The following is a 17261-nucleotide window of genomic DNA, read 5'->3' on the forward strand; positions in this document are numbered from 1 at the left end:
GCAAGCAGCGGTCTCATCAAGAGACAGGGCCAAGGGATACCCTTCCTTCAACACACACGTATATGGACCTGCACACACACACACACACACATGCACACGCACACACATGCACACACACAAAGTTCAACATGTATAATCCATGCACGCTCTCTCTCTCTCTCTCACACACACACACACACACACACGGCCACACACACACACACACACATGCCCACACACACACACACACATGACATGACAAATATGTGATTGCATTGCCAAAGTGCAAAATATAATGAACATGCATTCATTATTTTGTCTCTCTCGCTCTCTGACACACATGCACGCCCAATGTACCATCACACATACTCAATGTGGAAAAATCTGATGCATGGACTGCGATTCGTATAAACAAGCGTGGTGGTGTGCACACAGTGTCAATAGCTTTCTATAACCACTAATCTCTTGTACACTTACATTAAGTACGTGTAATTACACTTTTAACTGGTGACTTCAAACGAGCAAAAAACAGCTTGTAAAAAAAAGCTCACATTGGGAAATTTACATAAGAGTCTTGGAGACCGGCATTTGTCTGGACCACCGAGGTTTCGGCTCGTGTGTGTGTGTCCCCACGCGCCTGTGTCCGTGTCCGTGTGTGTCCGTGTGTGTGTGTGTGTGTGTGTGCATGCCTCTGTCCATGTGTGTCTGTTTGTGTGTTTGTGTGTGTGTGTGTGTGTGTGAATGCATCCAAGCGTGTGCCTGTGTCTGTGCCCTAGTCTGTGTGCACGTGCATGTGTAATCGTGTCTGTCTGAGCGTGTGTGTGTTCCTCCACATTTCCTGCTGAGATTCCACTGTGGAGCAGGCAGACAGACAGGAGGAGCAAAGGGCCACCTCCTCTAAGTACACAGCAATTAATCTGCCCTGCGCTGTGCAGCGCCGCGCTAAATGTCAAGCTTTTCCACTGAGCCACGGAGAGAGAGGCTGGTCTAGTCTAGTCTGCAAATCAGGGATGCACACATGCACATGCAGATGGGATGAGCATCGTTTCAGACATAAACACAACACCGCCGTGCACCTGGAAGAGTCAGCACAACACATTCTCTCTTTTTCTCTCATCTATCGGTATTACTATCTTACTAGAGAGAGTATGTATGTGTCTGTGTGTATATGTACGTGTTTGAAGTTTGGTGTCTTTGGCAAACACGTGCCTATAAGTGGAATGAAAAAATAATCCCCTGACACTGTACTGCACTGTGTCATTGCTCTGTCCTCTTATTTCCTCTCACTACAAGCTGTGGCAGCTCCACCAGGCTTGTAAAAAAAGAAACCCCTGTCCTTTCAGAGGAAACACCACAGGATTACAATGTGTCACTCGAGTCCTCTGAAGTCTCCTTCTTAGTGGACATGTAGGAACCAGAGTTCCCTCTCACCCTCTCCCAGAGGATGCGTATCAGGCCAGTCCGTTCTCTGATCCTCTCCGCAACCTGCGGAAGTCGTCCAGAGGAATGAGTGGAGGCAGTGGCGGAACAATTGCATACAGGGCCCCAGGGCAAAACACTGATACCCCCCCCCCCAACCTGCTAAGGTCATAATAGGGCCTCCACCATCAATACAGACCCTGGGCCCAGGGGAAAAAGCCTGGCTTGCTCCCCCCCTTAGCTCCGCTCCTGTGTGGAGGTAAGGAAAGGGTGGTGCCACTATCAGTAGTCCAGCTTTTCCGCTCCTGATAGATGAGAATTCCAGGGATGTCCAGACACAACTTCTTGTTCACATGAGATGGATTTCATTTTCTTTTTCCCATGCACCACCACGTCATCACAAAAAAACTGGTTTCTCTTTTATTTTTGTGTTTGCTGGATGCATGTGTTGTTTGCAGGTTTCTTCAGGGTTTTTTGTTGTTGATAAAAGCTGGTCCACCACCAACATGAAGTTATGTCACTGCATCTGCCAAATGCATAAATGTTTTCAGCCCAGACCAGCCGCATGGGAGTAATTTATGCATTAAAGTCATTAACATCTGTCTTAGTAGTAAGATTTGTTCCGCCTCCTCCAGATTTCTTTTTTTGTTGCCATTGCTTTATTCACTGGAGTGCTACAGTGCCATATGGAATGAGAGAGCCTCGTTTCTGGGATTCTCTCAGTGCCATAAACCATTTCATCTCAATCTTGTAAACGCACCCCTGACCCTTTCGCTTGGCCACGTCAGCGCTCCCAAGTATCGAAATATTTAAACATTTCTGAGAATAGTAAGTTGCCAAAACACCATTGTGGAGCTCTTGTTTATGTGGAAACACTGACCTGGGAGTGTGTAAAAACCGAGACCAAAGCGGGTGGAGGAGTAGGAGGAGGAGGAGGAGGAGGAAGAGGAGGAGGAAGAGGAGACAGGAGGAAGAGGATGAGGGCAAAAACAATATGTGCATATCTAAGCCAAATTAAAACAAGCAGCGAAAAGCTAAAATCTTGCCCAGGGTTGGTCCCATGCCCTGTTTTTTTAGACCAGTCAACAGGGCAGCGCTTGACTCGTCTCAACACAGACACATGCCATGACAAGTCAAGCTGGCAGACAGGCAGGCAGGCGGGCAGCATCACATTTCTGGCCAGCTGCAAATGTTTGCCCTCTCTCCCTTTCTCCCTCTGTCTCTCTCTCTCTCTCTCTCTCCATCTCCCCCTCTCTCTCTCTCTCTCTCTCTCTCTCTCTCTCTCTCTCTCTCTCTCTCTCTCTCTCTCTCCAGTAGCCTGCAGTACTAGAGCTGTAAAGCATCTGGACATCAGTAAAAGCAATGTGTCATCTGCACTGTAAAAGGACTGGACATAACAGTAATCATCGACACCTCTTCCGGGGCATTTTTCAGTTTTTCTGTGGTCCTGGCTGTACAACAGTGATCTTTCACAAAGGATACAGGGTGTAAACCTGGGCTTCACTTAATAATAATCCCCTGGGTCATCACCTATCTGAGTATTCATCATCATCTCATGAGGCATCTCAGAATTTTACAAGGCTGTCGCCTCTATGAGAGATTAGTGACACACTGCATGATGAGAGCAGCAGCACAGAGCAGAGAGAGACAGACCCAGCAGCCAGCAGTATGGTAATCATTAAGCTCTCAAAATAAGACGTCACATTCATAAGGCTGACAAAGGAGTCAGGGCCCAGAGCAGCAATGCGCCGAGCCGAGCCGAGCCGAGGCCTGTGCGTGACTTTTACAGGGACAGGCACATCATAGGGAAGAGACAGACACAAGCCAGAGCCAAATTTATTGCTGTGTTTCTGCCCCCCACCCCCCATCCCATCCCGCCCCCCTTGCACACAGCTGTGAAAAAAACGGTCCCCATCCACATGAAAAAAATGTCTCTGTGCTGTGCTTACCTCATAAGTATGTAGTGTATGAGACGGTGAGTGTAGATTGCATGTGTGAATATATCATCGGGGTCAAGTTGCCTTGGCCCATTTACGTGTGCACTATATACAGAGAGTATTATATACTGTATGTGTGTGGACACAGATAGGTAGGCGTGACCAATTTCGTGGTGATGGTTTTGGTAGTGGTGGTGGTGGGAAGGGGGGGGGGGTAGTTGAAAGCATCCATGCTTGTGAGTTGATAAGGCATTTTTTCCCTCTTTCCCTCTCTCTCTCTCTCTCTCTCTCTCTCTCTCTCTCTCTCTCTCTCTCTCTCTCTCTCTCTCTCTCTCTCTCTCTCTCTCACACACACACACCACACACACACACTTACTCTCTCTCTTCCTCTCTTCCTGTCTCTCTCTCTCTCTCTCTCTCTCTCTCTCTCTCTCTCTCTCTCTCTCTCTCTCTCTCTCTCTCTGGGGGCTGCGGTGTGAAAATTCCAGGGCCTCCGTGTGCAGCATCTGGCCCTCAGAAGTGTCTGCGAACACTTGGGCCCATTAGTTCCACCTCCAGACCGGGGCCCCAGCGCGGCGCGGGGAGAGAGAGAGAGAGAGAGAGAGGAGAGAGGAGAGAGGAGAGAGAGAGAGAGAGAGAGAGAGAGAGAGAGAGAGAGAGAGAGAGAGAGAGAGAGAGAGAGTGGTGTGTGTGTATGAGAGAGAGAGAGAGTGAGAGTGAGAGTGAGAGAGGGAGAGACAGAAAGAGAGAGAGAGAGAGAGTGAGAGGGAGAGAGGGAGAGACAGGAAGAGAGGAAGAGAGAGAGTAAGTGTGTGTGTGTGGTGTGTGTGTGTGAGAGACAGAGAGAGAGAGAGAGAGAGAGAGAGAGAGAGATAGAGAGAGAGAGAGACCGACCCCAAACTGCATCGCATCTCACACAGGGTGCCCGCGGTTGGGGGTGGGTCCCGGGGGACCCATAACCACACAGGCACCAGAACAAATAGCTCACCGCTTCCTCACGCCTCTGGACCTCCTTTATGGCAGGTGATTTCTGCCTGCCTCGCCTCGCCTGCCTCCCAGGGCTGGTCTGAAATGAAAAATCAGGACGGGCTTTTTAGACAAGACCAGTCCAACAGGCACTGAGAGAAACAGTGAAGCCTTTCAGATTCAGATTCAGATTCAGATAACTTTATTAGTCCCATAGAAGGGCAATTCAGTTTGCGGTCCCAGTCTCCATCAGTCAATGATGTTGAAAGACAGAGACACAGGCTGCTGTGACAAACATTTTAGTCTTACATCTCATACGTATGAGCTATTTTGACCCTGACAACCAAAATGCTTGATCAATAGCTCACCTGCTGTAGCGGCATGAGAGAAGATAACATTGAGGGGAAGACCAGGCCAAAGTCATCTACCAATAGCAGAGAGAGTAGAGAGAGAGAGGTTCCATTGGCCCATTGTTTCCTGGTTCTATTATGGCCCCTCTTAGGCAGACCTAGGCAGACCTAAGGACTGTTCTATTCATTGTAGGAGCATTATGACACGGCCCTTTAGGCAGACCGGAACCTGGTCGAGTTAGGTGCCCAGAGAAACCTATTATGTTGGCATATCTCTATATAAAGTCATCTACCAATAGTCTGCTGGGCGAATGCCCTGTATGCCATATGGCCAATCCAGCCATGTTGCCTCCCCATCACCTCCACCACTTCCACAATCCCACTAACTATCTACCCCCTCTGATGCCTTCATTGCAGCCCTCCAACTCTCCTTCCAATAATGCTTCTCAAACCCAAACCTCTGTTGGGCGTCTTTTCCCTCCTCTTGAGGCATACTTCAAAGGCACTGCCGTCACCTACTTTTTTCGCCTGTCTCACTCCTCTTGCTTTTTCCTTTCTTTCTTTTTTCCTTTCGTTCTTTCTTTCACCACACGCCACGTAGCACTCTTTCACTCAAAGCCTGGGGGTGACATGGAGAGCAAGAGAGAAATGGAGGGAACGAAGAGATAGAGAGAGAGGGAAAGAAAGATAGAGAAAGACAAGGGGGTGAACAAACGAGACAGCGAAAAGCTGGCCAACATGTTTGCGTGCTTGTGTGTACGCCGTAAGCCGTGGCCAACAACACACAGGGTCCAGGAGCTGCCATCGCGCATGATAGATCACGATCGACCATGACTGAACCGAGACACGAAACTGACACGGGACCAGGAAAATTGAGACAAAGTGAGACGGCTGCCTCTTGACAAACCGCAGATCTAAAAGGCGGCAGGCAGGCAGGCAGGCAAGGCAGGGCACGGTATAGCGGTATAGCCATTTTAATGCCTGGACACGGCTCTTGCCAAAGAGAGAGGCTTCCATGCCTGAGTAACGGTTCCAGGCAGCGATGTGATGCGATGGTCAAGTCCAGAGTTTTAGAAAATGGGAGCTCCATTCCTATAGCCTTGGATCATCTGGATTTGCATATTTTTCAGCCGACTGATGAAAGTAAATCAGGGGAACGTGGCCATCGCTGACTGACCTCCTGTCTGCACTGAAATGGACTCCCTAAGGCCTACTACGGTTCCAGACTATACTGAAGGCCTATATCCAGCTCAACTTCCCATGGGGAGTCAAGCAGGGTTTGATGGCCTTGGCCATGACTCAAACAGCTAAGGCACCATACAGTTACACCCAGGTTCGATTCCGGACCAAGGTAATTTCCTGATCCTCCTCATCTCTCTCTCTTTCTCTGTTTGTCTCTCTCTCTCTCACTAATTTCCTGTCCCACTCTCAAACTGTCAGTCAGACTAAAGGCTTACGGTACATGCACACAGGGACGGCACGTTTCCTTAAAGGGACAGTTTGGTCAATTTCAACATGCAGTTGTATTGCTCACGCTACCCTTGACTTGTCAGTACCTGGTGATGCCACATTTTTCGGCTCAGCCCTTTCCGAGATATGGGCAATTCTAATGGGGGCAGCGTTTGTTTACATTTTTAAAAAATGAAACATAGGCCAACTCCAAATATTTTCCCAAAAGGTACTGCTGTTTGCTAGTTGTCTGCTGATGTTTTATAACCTTTTGGATGATTTTGGGAATAAATAAAAATGTTTTTTTGAAATGTAAACAAAGAGCTGCCCCCATTACAATGACCAGGATCTCGGAAACGGCTGAAGAAGAAGAAAAAAATATCTCAGGCACTGACAAGTCCAGGGTAGTGTGAGCATTACAACTGCATGTTGAAATTGACCAAACTGTCCCTTTAACGTCTCCGTGAGCAGTGCGAGTCCGAGAGGTTCGCGGGCTGTCTTGCACACTGCACAGTCAACGCCCACGTTCTATCCGCGGGTAGCAGCCATTCATTTTCAATGGAGCCTGCATATTGAACGCGGACGTCCGCGCAGGAAAATAGACATGAGTTCTATTTTCAAGGAGCAACGCGGACATGTCCGGGCGGGACGGACATGCGCCGCGCTTACACCGTGCTCCTGTGTGCAAGGCATGATTTGTTTTCATGTATTCTAACAGTTTCGGACTGATAACGGACACATTCTGTGGACGTACTGTGGATGTCCGTTGGTGTGAATGCAGCGTCAAAAGCACCAAGAAATCTTTAAAAAGGGCTTGCTAAGCTAATGAAGTACTGTATTGATTACTCACCAGTAGGGCTCAACAAATACTTACGTAATTACAACCAGTATCCCTATAACTATTAGTACAACTTTGCAATGAAGTCGTTCCCCTCTCACTGCTATTTCACAATGGCAAGCCTGCCATATGTTTTCTTGTGGTGCCCATTACGGTGCTTAATTCATTTGGCTTTATAAATATAACATGAACATTTTAATAGGGATATCTAATTTTAGTTTTATTTGTGTGTGTGTTTGTTTGATAATTAATTGATTGTGTTGTGTTTTAACAAGAGTTTAACAAGGACCTAGTGCATACATAGTGTGTCATGTTCTGCGTGTAATAAAAGCTGTTTTCAATTTGGTTAAAGAATTGTGAACCTGTTACAGACCACATTTGTTTTGGGCCAATAAACAACTCTTAGTATTCAAATAAATATTATTATTGTAAGCAAGAGCTATTTTACAACCAATTTAGCCTAAATATGGGTCCATGTGAAAACATCAAATGACAGGAGAGTACACAATTAATAAATCAACCAATCAATTCTTTCTAAACCCTGCTTAGCTTGGACACCACAGCAGACCTGTTGGCAAGAGTTGTAGAGAGGTGGGGTGTGTGTGTGTGTGTGTGTGTGTGTGTGTGTGTGTGTGTGTGTGTGTGTGTGTGTGTGTGTGTGTGTGTGTGTGTGTGTGTGTGTGTGTGTGTGTGGAGTACTGAAAGAGTTGTAGAGGTGTGTGTGTGTGTGTGCGTGCGTGCGTGCGTGCGTGCGTGTGTGTGTGTGTGTGTGTGTGTGTGTGTGTGTGCGTGCTTGCGTGCGTGCGTGCGTGCGTGCGTGCATGTGGTCTGGTATAGTGAAAGAGTTGTAGAGAGGTGAGGTGTGTGCGGTGTCTTTAAGCTGCTGGACAGATGTGAGGTATGAAGTATGCCGCTCTCTGGGTCAAGTACCCCTGACCTTTGACCCCAGCGTGCTGACTGGGCTTTGATATGCAGCCAGAACTGACAGACGTACAAACTCTTTCCAAGTTAAGGGCGTACACTCACCAGCACTGCCTGCCTTCCAGAAAAAAAAGAAAAGAAAAGAATGGCCTCCATCCCCATCCCTATCCACCATTCCTGTATTTTTATAGAACGATTTATAAGTTGTATCTTGTAATTAACACGCTTGTTTGCAACACTTCTTTGGCTCGCCCGTCGTCGATTAGAAGACTCCAGACCACCTCACCTTCTTCTTTATCGGTATTATTCCCCATGTAGCAATACAGTCTGTTTATTTAATTACAGTCAAATTCCGTTTAAACACTGTACCAGTAAAAGCATCCCCCTGACATTATAAAGAAGTGCACTGTGCAGTGCATGGGATGTGATCTCATTCTGATGGCCGGCACTGAGGTCATACATCTAGCATAATAAGGACAATTTCCTGGATGAGCTTGATTACAAAAGAATGTTGTTTTCGTTTGTTCTGGAATGTGACAGCTCCTTGAGCCCTGCCCAGGAACTGTACATGAACAAACAGCCCTGCGAGGAGTCTCGTGCTAATGTGGACATTTTGGAGAAGGAGAAGGGGAGAACAGGGAGATGCTGGAATGAAAAAATGGGATCCAAAAAAGTGGCACACGAGTTCCAGATAGGAAAACAATAGATGGGCAGGATAATTTGATATGCAGAGTAGAAACCACCAGGACAGGGTGGGGGCACACAATGACAGTAGGGAGAAAGAAAGAGAGAGCGAGAGCGAGAGCGAGAGAGAGAGAGAGAGAGAGAGAGAGATAGAGACAGAGAGAGATAGACAGCAAGACAGAGAGAGATAGAGAGAAAGAAAGAGAGAAAGTGTGAGAGAGAGACAGAGAAAGAGATGAAAGAGCATGCAATCAAGGTAACAGCTCGGGCACAGTTGGGCGTAGCGAGAAGAGAAGGAGAGAGGGAGCGATACTGCATGGTGGAGGACAGGGACAGATTACTACACACGCCTACCAGGCCCAGGCCCAGGGGCCCAAGAGTCAAGGGGGCCCTGAAGCCCAAGCCTCTATATTTCCATTTCATGTTGCATTAAAATCGCACTTTTAGCAACTGAATTTTCACATGTTCTCTGGGGATCATCCCTCGAAACCCTAACAGCATAGACTCTCACACCTGGACTGAAACCCTGATTCATTTTGTACACTAGCAGCACCCATGGAGGGGGGCCTTTCTTGTTGTCTGGCCCAGGGGCCCGTGGAGTCATAATCCGCCCCTGGTGGAGGTTATCCTCCAGCTGAGGAAACACTTGTGTTGGCAGCTCGCATCTTGCTTGTGGTGAATCTCAAAAGCGGAGGCCAAAGAAAATGTTGTAGTACAACGTCTCACATAAACAACCCCAAAGCCGACTCGCAACCCGCAACCCTCCCCACCTTCTCATACAAACGCACGCTCTATACCTCTCTCTCTCTCACACACACACACACACACACACACACACACACACACACACACACACACATACACACACACGCATGCACACACACGCATGTGCGCGCACACACACACACACACACACACACACACACACGCATGTGCGCGCACACACACACACACACACACACACACACACACACACACACACACACACACACACACACACACACACACACACACACACACACAGTTACACTTGTCTTGACAGTTACTTTCATCAGACCTCGAGGTCACATGACAACTTCTTTTTTTTTGGGGGGGGGGGATGCACTCTGGACATTGTGAGCAGAGAGGCTAGTTGGCCAAGAGAACTCCAGATGGCGGTGGGCAAAAGAAAACCTAACCGTATTGATATTGGCATCTCAGCCGCTATAATCGGCCATGAAATACTTAAGCAGCAACTCCACATGATAAGCTGTGTGCAGCAGCGGGTTGCCTATGCAATCTGTAACTGTGTGCCTAGGCTACTATTTCTCTAGCCGCGGACACTTTGATAGATGCCTGAAAACCCAATATGATTAGAAAGTCTGTCGAGAACAAAATGATACACGAGGGACAACGAGCTAATTTAGTTAACCTCTACATGTAATAGTGTCAAACACGAGGCAACTGAATAAAGCTTTGGGAGATCGCCGCAACTGGATTCTAGCACAGTCCAAGTCTACAGTATACGCAGTACGCACACTGCCTAAAAAAATCATGGATGTTAACTTTTGCCTGTGCTAAGTCATGTCGTTTTTAATACAAGCAACCGAACCCTTTTAAAAGGCAGCCAAGAAAATAATGGAAGCTTATTATCACATTATCGGAAAACATTGGACTTAACGATGCACAGTATAACAATAGGTTTATCATTCTGTGTTGAAACAAGACGTATTTATAGTGAGAATTCCATATTTCGCAGACATAAGCAACAACAAAGGATTCTCAAAAAGTAATTTGATTTAGATGTACATCACTGATTCTTGAAAGTTTGGCAAAAACATGTCCCTGCAGTAAAATATTAATTCTGTTGAAAATCAACTAAATTTTCACAAACAAAATGAACCCAGGTAATGGCCAAGGGGTCTGTCACACGAATACACAGTTGTTTGAAATATTTAAGTGTAATTTTATTACTTTTTATGGCTATAAACCTGTCCACACCCTGTAAAAACGCCTGTCCCAAGGACTGGCATCATCATTTCAATTGACTTAAAATACAAAAATCACTTACAGAATTGAACAATATCACCATGATGTGGAAGACCATATTAAAGTGGTTCTACAGATGTGCATATAGTGGATGTAAAACAATATTTACTATTATTTACTGATTGCTCAAAATGTGTCCAGCATATTGGTCACCACCGTCAGATTTTTTCTAAAAGACAATAAAATCAGGTATGCACAAGGTAATTTTCATTACTGAGGACCCCTTTTCAAACCTTAAGCTCTACTGCCTACTTCACCATCACTGAAGCTCCTGTAAGTTTATTATTTTGTCCTCAATTTGTTAATTGGTTTGGACACTGGTACTGTCCCAACCATAAACTGTCAACACCGTCGGGGGTTTTAATAGTATTGTATTACATTAATGTTAATAAATATAATTTTTTTCAGAAAAGGTATGAAGCACCCAAGAAACAGAGCGAAAATGAAATGGCTAATGTGAACAAACAATGCATAATATTTAAAAGAGTGTTTTTTTTGTCTCACACACCGTCAGATGTCACCACCGTCAGATTTTGTTCTGCTCATCATGTTGTTCCATATTTTACTAAATTGTGCTGGTTAATGAAACATTACTAGGCATGTTAGTAATAATTGTGATCCAAATGATACTCTAGCCACCACTGAGGTGCATTTGGAGGTTTTTTTGTCAGAAAACCTGACGGTGGTGACATCTGATGGAGTTCACCAAAAAACACATGTTTTACGTGTTTTTGACATGTTTTAAGAATATGCATACAATAAGTATCTACAGTTATGTTGAATTGTTAAAATAATTCACTTTAATACAGTAAACATGTGTTTTTTACTTCTAATTCTGTCTGCCGCTGTTGACAAAACAAGAAAGAGCCCATTTTATGAAAAATGTTAAACATGGGGAGCTTGGCCAATGCATTCACTGCACAGCCAAGACCTACATGTATGATAATACACCTCTATATTTTGGATTTGAACAACTTAAAAGCTGTTTTTACCACATTTTCAACAACCAGTGGCTTACTTCCTAGATAATCTAACTAATGAAGTAAAAACACATGCTCATACTGTGCACACACAAAAATAAAGTGTTTATGCAAGATGCCATTGACTTGAGAGGGCTATTTATTTTGCTAAATGCAGGTACTAATTAGGCCACTTTCACCACTCTCAGATTACTGTCACCACCGTCAGTTCTTAAGTCACCACCGTAAGAAGGAGTTTTGGACATTTTAAAGGAATGTGCTTACAACATTTTCCTTAGGAGTTGTTGAAATATCAAAGTAATAGCCAATTTAAGCCTACACGAATATTTGTGAAATTACAAAAAATTGTTTGTTCTATTTAGGCGTTAAGTAAGCATCGTATGACGGTACATATTTTAAAATTAGAACACATGAAACAGTATTAAAATAGAACAAAAGTGAATTTTCAACATTTAAAGGCATATGTGTGAACCAAAAAATACACATAATCACTTAAAAACTCCAGATACATATGCAACCAAATCAATACAATTTTAATAACTTTTAATTGTGTCTGACGGTGTTGACAAAAAACAAGGTATGATCGGAGAAAAGCCTGATTTCTGAAAAAAATACATAATGGGGACATTGGCCTTGTGCATTTCTGAAAAGCCAAGACCTTAGTCTACGAGGATATACCATATAATTTTGTAATTCACTTTGTTTTTTTCTGTCAACATTACAACCTGTTTTAGCCACTTTCTCAAGAATCAATGACATGTAAGTGCCAGAATGCAGAATGGACAGCACAGAAGAGTGCAGAGCACAGAAAGTATCCATGAAATGTGTGTGAGTTCACATAACAATTTTCAGTGTTTTATAATTTCAGTCTCTTTAATTTGACTTAACTTGACTTAAATTTCAGTTTTGGGAGCCAATAGCTCCTGGGGATTGTTACGATGTGCTGCAAGCTCTCCAAAAGAGGGAATTGAGACTCTTAAAACTAGATGACCAACAGTGAGGAACACTGCAGCCCATTTCACCAATGACCACCGTAATAATAACTTTCTACAGAGCTCTCATCTACTCTATAATTTATATAGACCACAATGTGCAGCTTCGGTAACCTGTTAAAATGAAGCTCACGCTTGAGGTGAAATGCGTAAACTCAGATGTTTGAGTGGACATGACAGGAGTCGGTTGAAATTGACGGTATCATGTTTGACTCCTCAGATGACCCGCTCATTCGCATTGTGGTCTTACAACCACCATCACCACCACCAAGACCATTCTATGGACCAGTCCAGTAAATTTCATGGTTGTCCAGTGGTCACAGGATATTGTCTGTATTCACTTGCCTACTGATAGTGTTATTATACAGTTACCCCAAGGCCCCAAGGCTATTAGGAATAGACAGAACCGAATAGTCAAAAACTTTTTAAGGAGTTAATGATGGAAGGACTGAGTGAAGAAAAGACAGAACCTAAACATTTAGGTATTTCCATATTGTATTCTAGAGTGAACCGAATGTGTGCAGTGCGCACACACGCACATGCGCACAAAGTACACGCACACACACAGACACACAAAGAAAAACTTTAATTTAAAAATGAATCAAGGGGTGAGGGCTAAAGAAGAGTCTGCGGACAGAAATGGCTGCAAGAAAAACGATAGGGCCGGCGCTATGAAAAGGAGGCTGCAAAATGAAGAGGTAAGGGACAGGAGGCCTGGAGACACAAGCAACGAAATGAGAACCTGCACAAGGCCTGCTATTTTCCCGCCCATCAGATTCCACTCTGGTGTTTCTTTTGCAATTATGACCCAATTTCATCTCAATTTCTCATCATCACAAGTCTGGCCCGCCATCTCACTCCTGAAACAGGCTCTCTCCGCGGCAGGTCAGGGAGTCCATCCAACCTGCGAGAAGCGACTCCAACCCCCTCATAATTATCATCATCATCTCCACCATTGACACTGAACGAGCCCGCCTGCCTGCCTCCTGCCTCCCCGCTTGTCTGCCTCCCCGCCTGCCTGGGTCTGTTCGCAGCTGCACTTCTCCAACACCACCTCAACAATCTAAATCTGGCTCAAGGGCTCCCAAACACACACTCGTGCGCGCGCGCACACACACACACACACACACACACACACACACACACACACACACACACACACACACACACACACACACACACACACACACACACACACACACACACACACACACACACGCACACACGCACAAACAAATGCATCTGTGAACGCATACTAGCAAACGGGAATGAGTAACACACAGATAGGCACTGGTATGAATAAATAACAGGCACAGACACAAGCGGCATGCAGGCACACGCAGGCCACACACACACACACACACGCACACACACACACACACACACACACACACACACACACACACACACACACACACAGGCACAGGCACAGGCACAGACACACACACACACACACACACACACACACACACACACACACACACACACACACACACACACACACACACACACACACACACACACACACACACACACACACACACACACGGGTCAAGCATTAATTTGCCATTCCGTGGCCGTTGATCGTGTGGATGTAGAAGACCTCTTGGGATCCGTAACAGCTACACACACAATCAGAACAGCGATTCCGGCAAGGGTGCAATTCGCCGCAATACACTGCGGATGACTCATACAAAACAGTAATTTCTGATACGAACCTCACTTATAAAACAGAGCCTTGGGCAAACAGTGAAATCAGCTCAAAGCAAGGCACAATCAACACATTACAAGAGCCAGACAAGTGGCTAGCGCGGAGACTCAATGAGGGGAATTAGGATCGAATCTCTTTAATAACAGACTCCTCCTTTCTCTCTCCGTGCGCCACAATATTTATTTTAAGAACTACCCATGCAATCCAAACCACTGTTTTTTAATGTAGTCAGCGCTACAATGCGCCTGCCACCAGAGGATCCTCAAGGCAGCTGTGTGAGCCAATAGGATTGGACACACAATGCTTACCAGCGCCCATGTACTACAATGTTCTCCACATCATCTGAAGACCTAAGATCACACATCTAGATAAAGGACAAAAAAGAGCAAAAGGGGTTGAAACAGCATTTGAATTGCCAAGAGGACCCTGAAACAATAACTCCATTTCAACAGAATCTCTCTTTTCAACAGATTATGTTAACGGTGCGATAAGGCCATAACTCTAGTCTTCACCGAGGCAAGGAAAGCATTAGAGGGCCCAATTTGTAAGAGGTCACTGGTAACACTGGTAATTCAATGAGAAAGTACTTCCAGAGTCACAGCATGCCATTTTTCTAAATGCGAGCGAGCGCTTTGACAGGCCCTCTCCCTCTAATACCACGGACACGCGTCTGGATCATAACTTTTCCAAAAGGGAGGGAAAGCCGGACAACTTCAGCAAGCACCATTCATGCCGTTTCCTTTCCTAACGTACAACTTCCATTTCCTCTGCAAAGTGGGGCCTGTTCATCAACTATTTCAGCTCAGTTTCTTGGCAAAACATACACAGGGGGTTGCCGGGGAGGAGGAAAAAAACAACGCAGCACCCATATTTTCAAATGCGCTGCCGCTGCCTACTTTTTTTGTGTGTGCCGCGGCCTGGGTCGTATCTTTAACAGCTTACTGCAGCCAAATCACCGGACCTCACAGGCTTTCCGCGCCCTCATCACGGTGATTGAGTTTCTGACAGGGTCCTCTGGTCTGTGTCTCCGCGACTTAGCGCGCCCGCTCCACTTACACGGACCGCCCGCTTACACTACCTTCTTAAACTTCACAGTGTAGCCTATTCCTTGGCAAGAATCTACTTAGTGTATGTATAATCTGTGTGTGTGTGTGTGTGTGTGTGTGTGTGTGTGTGTGTGTGTGTGTGTGTGTGTGTGTGTGTGTGTGTGTGTGTGTGTGTGTGTGTGTGTGTGTGTGTGTGTGTGTGTGTGTGTGTAGTCAATGGGCATGCTCAGTGTCAAAGCAGACTGAAGCACACAGCATCCATAAAGTACCACACACACACACACACACGCACGCTCGCTCACGCAAGTACACACACACACACACACACACACACACACACACACACACACACACACACACACACACACACACACACACACACATACTAAGCATGCCCTGTGGAGATGTACAATCTCTAATGGACAGTGTCATTTGAAGGCTATAATACACTCCAGCCAGAGTACAGATCTCCAGCCCTTGCACTTGTCATTTGGGAAAACCAGTCGTCTGCTGTTCCCCATAGAGGTAGAATACAGTCTGCTTATCAGACTGAGAGATCATGGCTGTACAGTGGCTCTAACGGTAGGGCACTGGACTGCTACACCGGCTACCTGGGTTCGATTCTGGCCCGGGTCATTTGCCGACCCTTCCCCGCCTCTCTCTCCCCACTTGTTTCCTGTCTCTCCTTCACTGTCCTATCCCAAAAAATAATAAAAGCCCTGAGAAAAAAAAGAGTGAGATATCATGCAGATGGTTCCCCTCACGTATGGAATACCTGGGAATCAAGAGATGCTTCTTTAAAGGGACACTGTGCAGGAAATGGTCAAAAAAGGTACTGCAACTGTGCTGTTCTTTGAAATTGGGCTGCCTATTGCCAAATTTGATCTTTACATGAAAGCTTACTAAGTAATAAACACATTTCTTTAGGGTGGTCCAAGTACAGTCATTTTTGCAGCTAAAAATGGCTATTTTTGGAAATTCAAAATGGCTGACCATGGAGAAGATCCCCCTTTTCATGAATGAAAAGTGCAATTTTTCCAGTCATAGTGAATACTTAGAATTTGATGCTGGTGGTAAGTAATCATGACAAAGTTAACGTTAGTGAATGGGCAGCATGAATTCTGGATATAAACAACTAAAAATCTCACACAGTGTCCCTTTAAAATTGGGAAGGAACAGTGCAACAACTGAGGAGCACGGTGCCATAGCAATTTGCTGGTTTTATTCACGTCCATACCTTCAGATGCTATCAAGAATACAAGAATACAAGGATATCAAAGGAAAGGGAATATAGAGATGATTCTTTCAATTCAGAGGAAACCGTGAAAACAGTGGAACACAATGCCATGTTTCCACAATGCCAATTGTGAAGGAACAGTGAGGAGCACAATAGCAATTTGCTAGTTTTATTCCCAGCGATCCCTCCACATGCTATCAACGATACAAGGATAAGAGGATATCAAAGCAACTGGAATCTAGAGAGGATTCTTTAAATCATGAGGGAACGGTGGAAACACAATGCCATAGCAATTTGCTGGTTTCATTCACTGCCATCCTTCGAGATGGTATCAAGGATACAAGGATACAAGGATACAAGGATGCAAGGACATCAAAGTAACTGGAATCAAGAGATGCTTCTTTAAAATTACGAGGGAACAGTGGAACAACTGAGGCAACCCATGCCACACTATGCAATTTGCTGGTTTCATTCACTTCCATCCCTTGAGATGCTATCAGCGCTTTTGCTGATGCCCACTGTTGAGGAGAAGGGCAATGTAAACCCCCTGCGTTATTTCAACAAATCCACCAATAACCTGTTTCATTTCAGACCCCCATAGCCACAGAGCTCGACCACAAAAGGCAATATGTCCGTAACTCTCGGCGAGTGGCTGAGGTGGGCCCAATGTGGCGATGTTTTACACTTTGTATTTGTTCAGGGTGCTGTAGGATTTTCTTACACA

Source organism: Engraulis encrasicolus, chromosome 2 (genome assembly GCF_034702125.1).
Source record: "Engraulis encrasicolus isolate BLACKSEA-1 chromosome 2, IST_EnEncr_1.0, whole genome shotgun sequence".
NCBI classification, from domain to species: domain Eukaryota; kingdom Metazoa; phylum Chordata; class Actinopteri; order Clupeiformes; family Engraulidae; genus Engraulis; species Engraulis encrasicolus.